An 11488-nucleotide genomic window follows, 5' to 3' on the forward strand; every position below is an offset into this window, starting at 1 on the left:
AATGCAGCCAATTAAGAAACCCATTTGACCTCAGTAACATCGCTGCCTTCCTGATAATCATGTAATATGTAACCTTTTTTCCATAACCTGTTGGTATGGCAACCTTGGCAACAGGAATAAGAACTCCTTATTGTGCAAATGGCGTCTAATGTGAAATTTAGATCTCTGATCTCTGAAGCTACTCATCCTCTCAAACCCGAATACAAATTGCTTCCTTCTTCTGCCTCTCTCTCTCGCGCCCCATTTACTGTACTTACTGTACTTTTGCTGCTTACATCTTGCATGTTTTATCATTTATTTATTTTTTTGTCCGAATGTGTCTGCTGCAAATCAAATTGCCCTTCAGGGAAATGTAATAAAGTGAATTGACTTGACTATATAGTCATGTAATGTATGTAATATGAATACTGTACATGTGTGCAATGCATGTAACGTGTCAAATAATGCATGTAATATGTATGGAATGTATGTAACATGTCATATGTTTTTTTGTCAATGTCTTTATGTCTCAAAGTGTTCTCTGTCACTTGACTGTCTGTTGTCGTACGAGAGCGGCAAATTCCTTGTGTGTTTTTTGGAGATACTTGGCAAATAAAGATGATTCTGATTCAGATTTTTCTGCAACAATGCAATATGTGTACATAAGAGTAATGTATGATGTATGCAATACGCATTTTATTGGGAGAAATCCTCAAATCATGAATAATAAGTCAATATTTTTTGCAACCTAGATGCAAATTTGTCTTGGCATGATATTTGAATCAAAAAAATAAAAATCAGCCTGACACTTGCTCGAGCTTTCTTTTTTTCTTCTTTTAATGTATCTAGTTTTTGCTTTTTTTTTTTTTTTTTTTTGCTGTGTTTCTTTCAAACATTCTTATAGAGGGGGATAAAGGGCCTGGGGGAGTGGGAGAGATTAGTCCACGGCTTTTGTGCGGCCAGCTCAAGATAAAAAAAAAAAGTGGTTTGGTTTTGATTTGTTTGGGGGGGGGGGGGGGGGGGGGGGGGGTCTTTGTGAACTTTGGTGTGGAGCGGTTGCTGGTGCTCTTATTGTGGCTTTTTAGAATGTCTTTTGAGTGAACAATCAGTGTTTCAACATGAGCACTGAATCGATCGCAACTGGACTGGCCTGGTTTTGTTCGATGCTATGATATACTGCCTCCTGGTGGCCAAGGCAGGCACACCAGAGCAGCATAATGAATTGAAGTGCAGCATTAAATCATGATGCACAAACGTTTGATTTCTTTTTGGGTTTTTTTTTGCAGGGGGGAGGCTGGAAGTGGTTAATGGTATTTCCATTCTTTTCAGTCGGGGAAGATGATTTGAGATACGAGGGCTTTGAGTTACGGGCATGGACACAGAACGAATTAAACTTGTATCTCAAGGCACCGCTGTTTATAGAGTATTCAAAGAGAGTCATCAATTTGTGTAAACAAATCTAAATATGTATGTTTTTAAATGTCAGTGTGTGGCGGATGTTTAAATGCTAAAATGTCTCAAAACAAAGCTTGTGAAATGAGGTTCCACTGTATATAGTACATCGAAACATGGTAAAAAAGAAAACAAAATAAAACACATCTAAACTTCTTTTTTTTTTTTTTTTTTAAATGGTAAATGCTGTTGTGTGTGGCAGGTGAAGGCGTTTGTCAAGCGATCCCAGAAGCATGAATGGAGTCTGAATAGTATGAATGTTATTAAGTGGCACATCTGGCGTCACGCAGGTGCTAACCCCCAGTGTAGTGTCCGCCCCCCCCCCCCCCCCCCCCCCCCTCGAAGGCCAACTTCTTGTAAATAGGGGCTGCGACCTTGCCAGCGGACCCCTCCTGGCCACTGCCGGACAACGAGTATTGTTGCTGCATGGAAATGAAAGTTGGCCTTAAATCCCGGGAAGAATGGAGGCCCGAGGTTGGGGCCGGGATAAACAGAGGGATTACTCCTCGCCTTTGCATCCATCGCCTCCTCTGGGTGGCCCTCCGCCGTCAACCCGAGGAGGAATGCCGTTTACTGACGGTCGCACGGAACATCACACTAATGCCATCAAAGATGGAGAAATTAGCAATGAATTTATTCTTTGCGCCTTTTAGCCCGAGCGTTGCTGCTTCTCGCACGCTTCCTGCATGACTTTGTGATGAGCGGCACAGCAAATCCTCCAAATGCTGCTCTTTTCCCGCAATTGTAATCTGGTGAACAAGTTAAACGACTGAGCGAATGCGGAACGAGACGAGGCTTTTGAGGCTCGAGGCTGCTCGACTGGCCGGTCTCATAAAAGCGCTGGCGAAAGAATGGAGCGCTGCGCCAATTGCTGACGCTCGTTACTGTGTTTTGGACGACACGGGAAGTGATGCACGGCTAACCGGAAAACCAGTCCAGTACATGAAACGGATTCGATTCGAGGTCGTGTCTTTTGTCCATTTCCCGTATTCCGGATTTACAGGAGAATCCAGAATGAGCGCGAACGTCTGATTTAAAAGTAGACGTCACTGGTTTCATCCTGCCGATATTCAGAGGCGGGTTGACGAGAATTGAGTTGAATGATGTACTCAAGTAAGACGACTGTTACTTTTGAATCATGCGTAAAAAGTCATCCTCCAAATCATTACTTGAGTGGGAGTAAGAAAGTACTCGGTAAAAAAAAAAAAAACGACTCAAGTACACAGTAAGTATTGAGTCACTCGTATGTAGAGTATGAACGTCAAATAAAATAAAATCATTAAATCAAATATTAATGTGCAAATTCAGATATTGCTGAACAATATCACTTCATCCTAAACATAGTAAATACAATTTTAGGAAATAAAATTTTTGTAAAATAACAAATTAAGGCAAATTCAGCGCCATGAATTATATATATCTTTATCGTAGTATTATATTACCGTATATTGTTTCTACTTGTAAAACAGCACAATACTGTCGGCTCACCAGGCAGATTACAAAAACAGGAACAAGGCAGCAGTGGATAGAAAAAGTCCACACACCCCTGTTCAAATACCAGAATTTTGACCAAGATAAATCATTTTCAAACTTTTTCTTCTTTTAAAAAAAAAAATTCCACAAAGTTGCCACGTGTCATGATGCTAATGCTAATTGCTTAAACACGTGTGTGTGTGTGTGTGTGTGTGTGTATATATATATATATCTGCAATTTCTTTGTGATGCCCAAGGCCTTCTTTGCCACCCGTTCAGACTCCTGCCCTGAAAAGCAGAAGATAAGAAAGCCACCTGCAGGGGGGCCGATGAGTAAACAAGGGAGGACAAAAAGACACATTAGCCGACCTCAAGCGATCATCAATGTACGGCCGAGCCTTTGAGGTGGAAGCTTTGTTAGCGGGGAAATTGAAAAACGGCAGGCATTCTAGACATATGGGCGACACTAATTCATCGGATAATCTTTGTGTTTAATCAAAAATAAAACATTCGCAAACATCTGTTTTTACTTTAGAAAACAACCATCAACATTTTTGCCGAACTTCCGTCAGATGTTACGGACTAAACCAGGAAGTGAATCATAATCAGTAGCTTTGAAAGAATGTTTTTCTGGTTGTTTTTAAAAAAAAAAATCAGATTCATCGATTCATAAAAAAAAAAAAAAAATCAACAGATGAATAGATTATCACAATAATCAGCCCTAATGATATAACATTACGCATGGAAAAAGTCTCAAAGACACATCCCCGAAAGTGAACAGGAAGTCAGCCACTTTGGCTTGTAGCAGCCAATTCAGATGGCCGCCGGAAAAGCAGAAGATAAGAAAGCCACCAGCAGGGGTTGCGGACAAGTAAACGAGGGAGGCCAAAAAAAGCATATGAACCGACCTCGAGTGATCGTCCATGCGCAGCCGAGCCTTTGATGCGGCAGCTTCGTTAGTGGGGAAATTGAAAAAAACGCCGCCGAGATGCGCCGAAACGGAGGAGCCCTCGTTTTCTCACAAGCGACGTAAATGAGATCACGAACATCTTGAGGTGGCGCCACGACAGCCGAACAAGGAGATGAAAGGCCCGGCGGGCCCGGGGGGGGTGGGGGGGATTCACAAGCACTTTAATAGCGTGGAACCTACCTCCCCGGGCCGACCGGGCACTCACGCTAGCCGGTGGCTTAATGGGATGATGCCTTTTGCCTTTTGTCGCTGCGTGATGAAGGCTCGGCCTCACAAAGCCTCGCCCTGGCCTTTTCAACTAAAACTCCTCAAGAAGCCTTCGGGTGACAGGGAAACACTCCTGTGCTTGTAGCATTTCATTTTAATAAGTGCCCGGATTTTAATGACTTCATTTTTCAATTCATTAATGCCAGAAAAAATAACAACCTTGCATTTATTTCTGCACTCACTATCGCCTGTTGCAGCGAGCACGGAGACCAATGCTAACGTTAGCGCCAAGTGTTTTAGTGTTTTAGTTACCCCCTGTGTCTACTTCTTTTATGTTTAAACTCGTGTGACGAATGTCTCCATGTAGCTAAGTAGCTTTCTTTGATGTTTAAACTGATGTTACAAAGCAGTTTGCTTATAATTATTGTAACATCACTGCTAATTCCCGTTAGCCCAACTATGGCGCTACCCGTTATACGAGAAGTTAACATTAAACTAGAGGACTTTCGCGAGAAGACATTATATGGTTTGCTTAAATATATATATAACATTCCGGGCAGCAGTGAGGTCTCCAGGAGGAGAGGCAGTGTAATTATGAAGACGAGGCAGAGAAGGTCTCCAACTAAGCTCCAGCGGTTGTACCCACAGAGGCGAGAGAATATATGCCTGTGAGTATTGTTGAATGATCTGCGATGGCAGACTGGCAGATGAGGCATACGCATTTCGACAATGTCATCGTGAAAAAATACTCCTCGTCCCATTCCGTATGAAAGTGGTACGTTTCTGTCTTCTTACTTGGTCCAGCTCCCCCACTCATTTTGATACCCTTTCTTAAGTTTAAGAGAAAACACCGACAGATACAAATTGGAGGTAACTCACTGACTAGCTTTGTTAGTTTTGATGGGGTCAAACTGTAATTGAAGTATGCTACATGCTCAAGGAGGACCTCAAGAAAACTCGATGTTTCTTTGGTGGCACAAGGAAGTAGAAAAGAGCGTCCTGATGTGGCGCTAATGTGCTCATGTGGTCGGAGGTAAGCGAGCAGATTGGCCTTCAACACAGAATGTGCATTTTTTGCAATCAATGCAGCTCCTTTCAGTGTGTGGGTTTGGGGGGGGGGTTCTGCTGGGGATTAGTTTTGGTGATTTAAGAAGGCCGACTACCTTGGTGCCGCCGCCAGCTGGGAGCGCACACCCCACCCCATTGACGGCCGAGCCTTTCACTGGCTCCTAACAAGGCCTCTACAGCACAGTCCCACTTCAAGTGATTAAATCAATCCTTTGTGCTGCTGCCCAATATTCCCCTCCAATGAGGAAGGAGGGGTGGGGAGGGGGGGGGCGGGCAGGTCGGCCGTGATGAGATGATGGCTCTTCATGCATATTCACGCCAAACTTTCAGCACAATCTCACACTTTTGACACAACAACAACAGTTTATGCGGCTGAAGTCGTGGCACTAGCGAGGACTGGAGGAAGGAAGGAAGGAAGGAAGGAAGGAAGGAAGGAAGGATTTGCACGGGTATGGCAAGCAGACGCTGGGGTCGCAGCGCCAAAGACAAATTGGATTAGCAAGTATTGGATTCAAGGTAAAACGGAGGGATAACAAATAAGAAAAGCCGCCTGTGATCGCAGGCTTTCATATATTTCTCCTCTGCCGCCTTTCTTTTGGGGGCTTAAAACAGATTTATTAAAAGTGGGATTAATTTGTAATGCTCCCCCAACCCTCGGGGGTCAACTGCAGATTTATTATCTAAAGCGAACAGGAAAAAATGTACGAGAGCAAGACAACCAGGCTTTGAGGTGCTTTGACAGGAGGCACCAGAGGAAAGAATGTGCGGGCACACAAATGCCACCATCGCACCAAAGTGATCCAAACATAATCCATCCGTCCATTTTCCGTACCGCTTATCCTCACTAGGGTCGCTGGCTTGCTGGAGCCTATCCCAGCTATCTTCGGGCGAGAGGCGGGGTACAGCCTGAACTGCTCGCCAGCCAATCGCAGGGCACATACGGTATAAACAAATAACCGTTCACACTCACATTCACACCGACGGGCAATTTAGAGTCTTGAATCAGCCTACCACGCATGTTTTTGGGATGCCGGAGAAAACCCACGCAGGCACAGGAGAACATGCAAACTCCACACAGGCGGGGCCGGGATTTGAACCCCAAGTCACTGATGGTACAGTGGCACACTCGCCTGACTTTGGTGCAGGCAGCGTGGGTTCAGTTCCCACTCAGTGACGGTGTGAATGTGAGTGCGAATGGTTGTCCGTGTCGATATGTGCCCCTGTGACTGACTGGCGACCAGTTCAGGGTATAGTCCGCCTTTCGCCTGAAGTCAGCTGGGATAGGCTCCAGCGCCCCGTGACCCTAACCAGGATAAGCGGTGTTGAAAATGGATGGATGGATATTTGATCCCACACAATGTCCTCACGTTGACTTGTTTCGTCTGCTCCAGTGGTGGTTTCATTAATTTTTTCATTACCCATGTTTGTATAAAGTACAAAACTATCGAGTTATTTTTCTCATTAAGAAGGACATTACCATTTACCATCACCATTAGATCAGATTAATGGCATTTCCATTCATTTCAATGGGGAAAGTGTTTTGAGTTGAGTGTTGTCACAGAACAAAAACTCATATCTCAAGGCACCAGGAATTCCTAGGAATTCCATACCGGATCGGTCGTGGCCTGGGTCAACAACGTCCGGCCACCGGCGCCCTGTAGGTTAACGGCAAATTCAGCTACCGTGGGTTGAAGACGAAGTAGAAGTGGAAAGCGGTTTCTTAGGCAGAAAGAGAAGAGGAAAGCACAGAGCCTAGAACTGAATGGGGGGACTTTTCTCAACGTTTAGGGTCAGGGTTCAAATGATTTTACCGTGGTGTAGATGGGAAAAGAAATGGACTAGGGGTTATTTTAACCGGTGGACATGTTGAGGTTCTCTCTAGGAGTGACCAGGTTGTTAGGATAAGAAATGAGATCAACAGAGGGACAGCCAAAGTTAGAAGTTTCGGTGACAAAGTTAGAGAGGACAGACTTGGATGGTTTGAATGGTGAGTATATTGGTAGAGGGATGATGAGGATGGAGCTGCCAGGCAGGAGAGCGAGATGAAGACAAAAGCGAAGGAGGGAAGACATGAGGGCAGTTGGTGTTAGAGAGGGGGATGAAGGAGATAGGCTTACATGGAAAAGGATGACAAGCCCAAAGGAAAAGAAGAAGTTAGTAATGATGTTGCAGTGTATTCCTTTTTAGTTTCTATTTATTCAGATATTAAACATGCAGCTGGTCACATTGACCCATATTTCGGTAAATAAAACAACATAATACAGCAGAATGTAAGTTGAATTTCCCTATGAGGGTTAGTAAAAAAAACAAATAACGGGAGGGTCAGTGTCATGAATATTGGTAACAATGAAAAATTCACTTTTATGTCATGAACTAGCATTTCAGAAGCCAAACAACAATATCAAGAAGAGATTCACTTTGTCAAAGGTGACTTTGAACATTTAAGACCATACAGTTCTTTTTTCCATTCAATCTTTTTTATTAGTCCATTGACACTGAAATTGACTTGAGTCTTTGTCAAAATGATGTTTTGTAAAGTTGCATTTAACCACCATAATGACATATCATGAATGATACAGTGGATTATTGCAAGTCTGCAAATAATTGACGCTTATTATAAGCGCCCCTGGAAAAAAACGTGAATATGCGTGGATTTGGGGGGAAAAAATACTGTAACTAAAGAGGGTTATCGACAAATAACAGGGGATTGGTGCCCCCATAAATTCTGCGAATAGGTGAATCTGTGAATGCCGAAATGTGACTATGCGGGGGTCCGCTGTGATCAGTGGCGGTTTTTGATATGGCCGCCCTGGGCTACCAGCTAATCTTCAAGAAGCAGCAAGTAACCCCCCACCCCACCCCCAGTGACAAATGGATTTTGACATCTGAGCGTAGATGTTCACCCACGTTATTTTGGGATAGTTTTAGACCAAGAGGGCTGCCGACGAGGGGTGTCGCGCAGGGCGCCATTCAAGTCAGCCTGTGATTGCCAAACTGCAAACATACGCTCTTTAGTAGCACTGGACTAAAGAGGTTGACGAGCGCTCTACTCAATGTCAATTAACGGCTGATTAATGACGAAGTCATTAACATATTGACAAGGCTTTTGTGGTTGCCTTGGGGGAGGTTTTGTTGTGCTGCTCCAAAGACAGTCGACCAGCCCGAGAGATCAAGAAGTGATGCAAAGTATATGAAAAGCCAATAAATGCTGAATGATGTAGTGAGGCATGCTTTCAGCAGTTGTTTTTGGATTTAAAACAACCACATAACTGCTTTAAATTCTGATAGCTTGATGCGGACACATAATAGGAAAACCCGTAGATGGGCAAACGAATAGCAACAACCCATGTAGACAGACAATAGAACAATACTCACAGGGATATATTCTTTATCCTCTACGGAAAACAACTAATATAAGTGTTGCTCACTGAATCACTTACAGAAGTTGTGAAATTACTACTAAAAAAAAATTTGCATGGTTTAAAAAAAGTGTCTCCAAATTATGAACACCGATTTTTCTTAGCAGCCCGCAGCATAGACTAAAATGAACATTTGACTCGGGGTCCTTTACAACCAGTATCAAAATCAAACCTATGAACTAAAAGGGCAATGTGTGTGGAAATAACCCAATTGACTTAATATTTATGAATTCATGTTTCAACTAAAAGTTCAATATAGCATTGTTGAAATAGTTATTTGGGACTGTTTCATCACGTCAAATGGTTTATATGTGCAAGTTTTTACTTGACTTCCTATTTTAAGCTTGTAGCCGTTTATTTTGAAGGGTACGCACCGGAACGCAGCATTTTGACACGAAGCGTAACTTCACACTGCATCGGTGTTTTTTGTGTGTTTTTTTGGGTTTTTTTTTTTTTAATGGATGGAACCAAATGCTAAAAAACACTTATTCCCGTTTACCTTGTTAGCTGTCCCAACGTTGGCATAGACGTATTTTTTATTGTTTCACTCACCCAGTTGACTGAGAGTTGACTTCACTCAAGTTCCGCGCGGTGTAGGCTGAGGCTCAGAGCGCGTCAGACGCTACACATCGGGAAAAACTCCTTTGCACGATATAATCTTATTCCAAGTGTTTGACTCAGGCGACTGGTCATTCATTATAACAAAGTTAAGACACACTTTTGTTCACCGCCGCCACCGTTGGGCACAAGCACGTCTTCATGCACATTCTTCTTCGTTGCTTTTCGCCACTTTTTCTTCGCGGTGGGTGGACTGTAGGCATCCAAACTGGGAACCGAAATGTTTAAATTGGAACGATTAGTCCCGGTTCCAATCGGTTCTCGATTCTCGATGCCCAACCCTACACATAATACATATATTATACTGCCACCTGGTGGTCAAGTCACAAGTCTCGCTCACTCTCTCTCTCTCTCTCTATATATATAGATAGATATGTTTCCATTAAATATAACTAACACTAGGATATATTGGACTGACTGGCGAGTGGGGTGGCCAACGTATAGGGGCCACCCCTTGACGGTGCACCTGTTGTCATGTTTAGTGTTCCCCCACTATTGCGGGGAAGATAGGGACCAGGTCCTGGTGCGGAAAATCCGTGAGTAATTGACGCAGCCCCTAAAAAGGTTTATAATTGCCTATAGATACCTCGAAATGACAGCAAAGCACTACGGGAAGCTCCTCAACTCACTGCAACACTGTTATATGAGACAAGGCTTTTGGCTCAGTACAAAAACAGATGCATGTCTTAACTTTCTTCGCCCTTAACAAAACATCAAAGACGTTTTTGCCTTCACAAACCAGGCCCCCCAATGAAGCAAAGCTGGATGCCAAATGAGTGGGCGCACAGGCGGCCGGGCGTGGCCGATATTTTCCGACGCGGTGGAGTGTGTGCGTGCGCGCGCATTCCTGCGCGTCGTGCCGGCGCTCATACGGTTTCCACGGCGACGCTTTGTTGTGGGACATTTGTGAATGAAGCCGGTTTAAACGCGATCGCCTGAGGGCCAACACCCTGAAAGAGACCAGAACAGAGTGGTGGAGCGGGGTTTAGGTGTGGGGGGTGTAATCCTAAAAGGATTGCAAGTTACCCCCCCACCCGCTGCCCCCAACACACACACACACACACACTCACACATCAGTAAATCCCTTCACAAACACACACACAGTGCTAGGGGTGATGGGTACTGGATGGGGTGAGTTTGTCCCATGGTTCTGGTGTCTGATTCCACTCCCCCTCCTCCCCCCTTCAGCTCCTCTTCATTGTTTGTGTTCTTAATGAGAGGGGCGGATATACTGTGGCTTTGATTGACAGCTACATGTCCTCACCCTCCCTCCAGGTGCTCTTCACACACTGCTGCTGTTACTGCTCCTGTCAGGGTTTCTCCTGCGTATTCAATTTGGAGGTGGCCACCACTGCCAAAACTCTGGAAGAAGCTCTGACATCCTGAAAACTGCCATATGATCAGCGTCATTTTTAACGGTACCTTGACTTCCAAGTGCCCCAACTTACGAGTTCTGAGTGCTGAGGTTAAGCCGAGGGGGTCTGTGTGCACTTTTAAGGTAGAAAAAGTCAACGTGGCGGATGAAGGTTCCGGATGATTTAGGGGATCCTGCTCGGAGAAACCTCTGCAGAGTCTGTACACGCTGACGATGATTAGTCGAGGGAAAGTGTTCCTCGGCGCACCTTTCGTCATAAACATCATTCTGCGCATCAGTCCCATAATGCAGGGACACTTTGAAGTTCAAACTGTCACGAGTTATATTTTATGATTGATGGGAGATTCTCTTCATGTTGATGCTTTATTTTGCTTATTAATTTCCTGTAATTACAGATAAAATGCGCCACAATCTATGACAGATTGGTCCAACAGTTGGTGCTCAAGGGCCACGTTTGATTTTTACAGCAGATAAACCAGGTCATTTCTTGGTGAGGTTAAAAAAAAAAAAAGTGAAAATGTGTGAAATATTGAAATTGTTTCAACAAAATAATTTATTCTCGTTTTATATTCATTTTCATTCATTTCTTAATTAATTTGCCAATTATTCAATAAATATGAATTAAATAATTCACAAAATTCTTCATTTTAATTTTTCAAATTATTTACAAAAATAAATTCATGAAATAACAGTGCAGGACCCCCGCGACTCAAGCGCCGGACTGTGAATAGCAAAAATCTGCGTATAGGTCAATCTATAAGCGATGAACCATGAGTATGTGGGTTATTTAATAAGATAAATAGATTTTAACAATGAAGAAATATATTTCAATTAACTAATGAGAGCATTTTATTGTTTTTAAAACTTTCCGTTTTTTTTTAACTATACCACTGAACTAGAGAGATTGGTTTTAAATCATACTTGGAT

The sequence above is a fragment of the Phyllopteryx taeniolatus genome, chromosome 4 (assembly GCF_024500385.1).
Source record: "Phyllopteryx taeniolatus isolate TA_2022b chromosome 4, UOR_Ptae_1.2, whole genome shotgun sequence".
Lineage (NCBI taxonomy): Eukaryota > Metazoa > Chordata > Actinopteri > Syngnathiformes > Syngnathidae > Phyllopteryx > Phyllopteryx taeniolatus.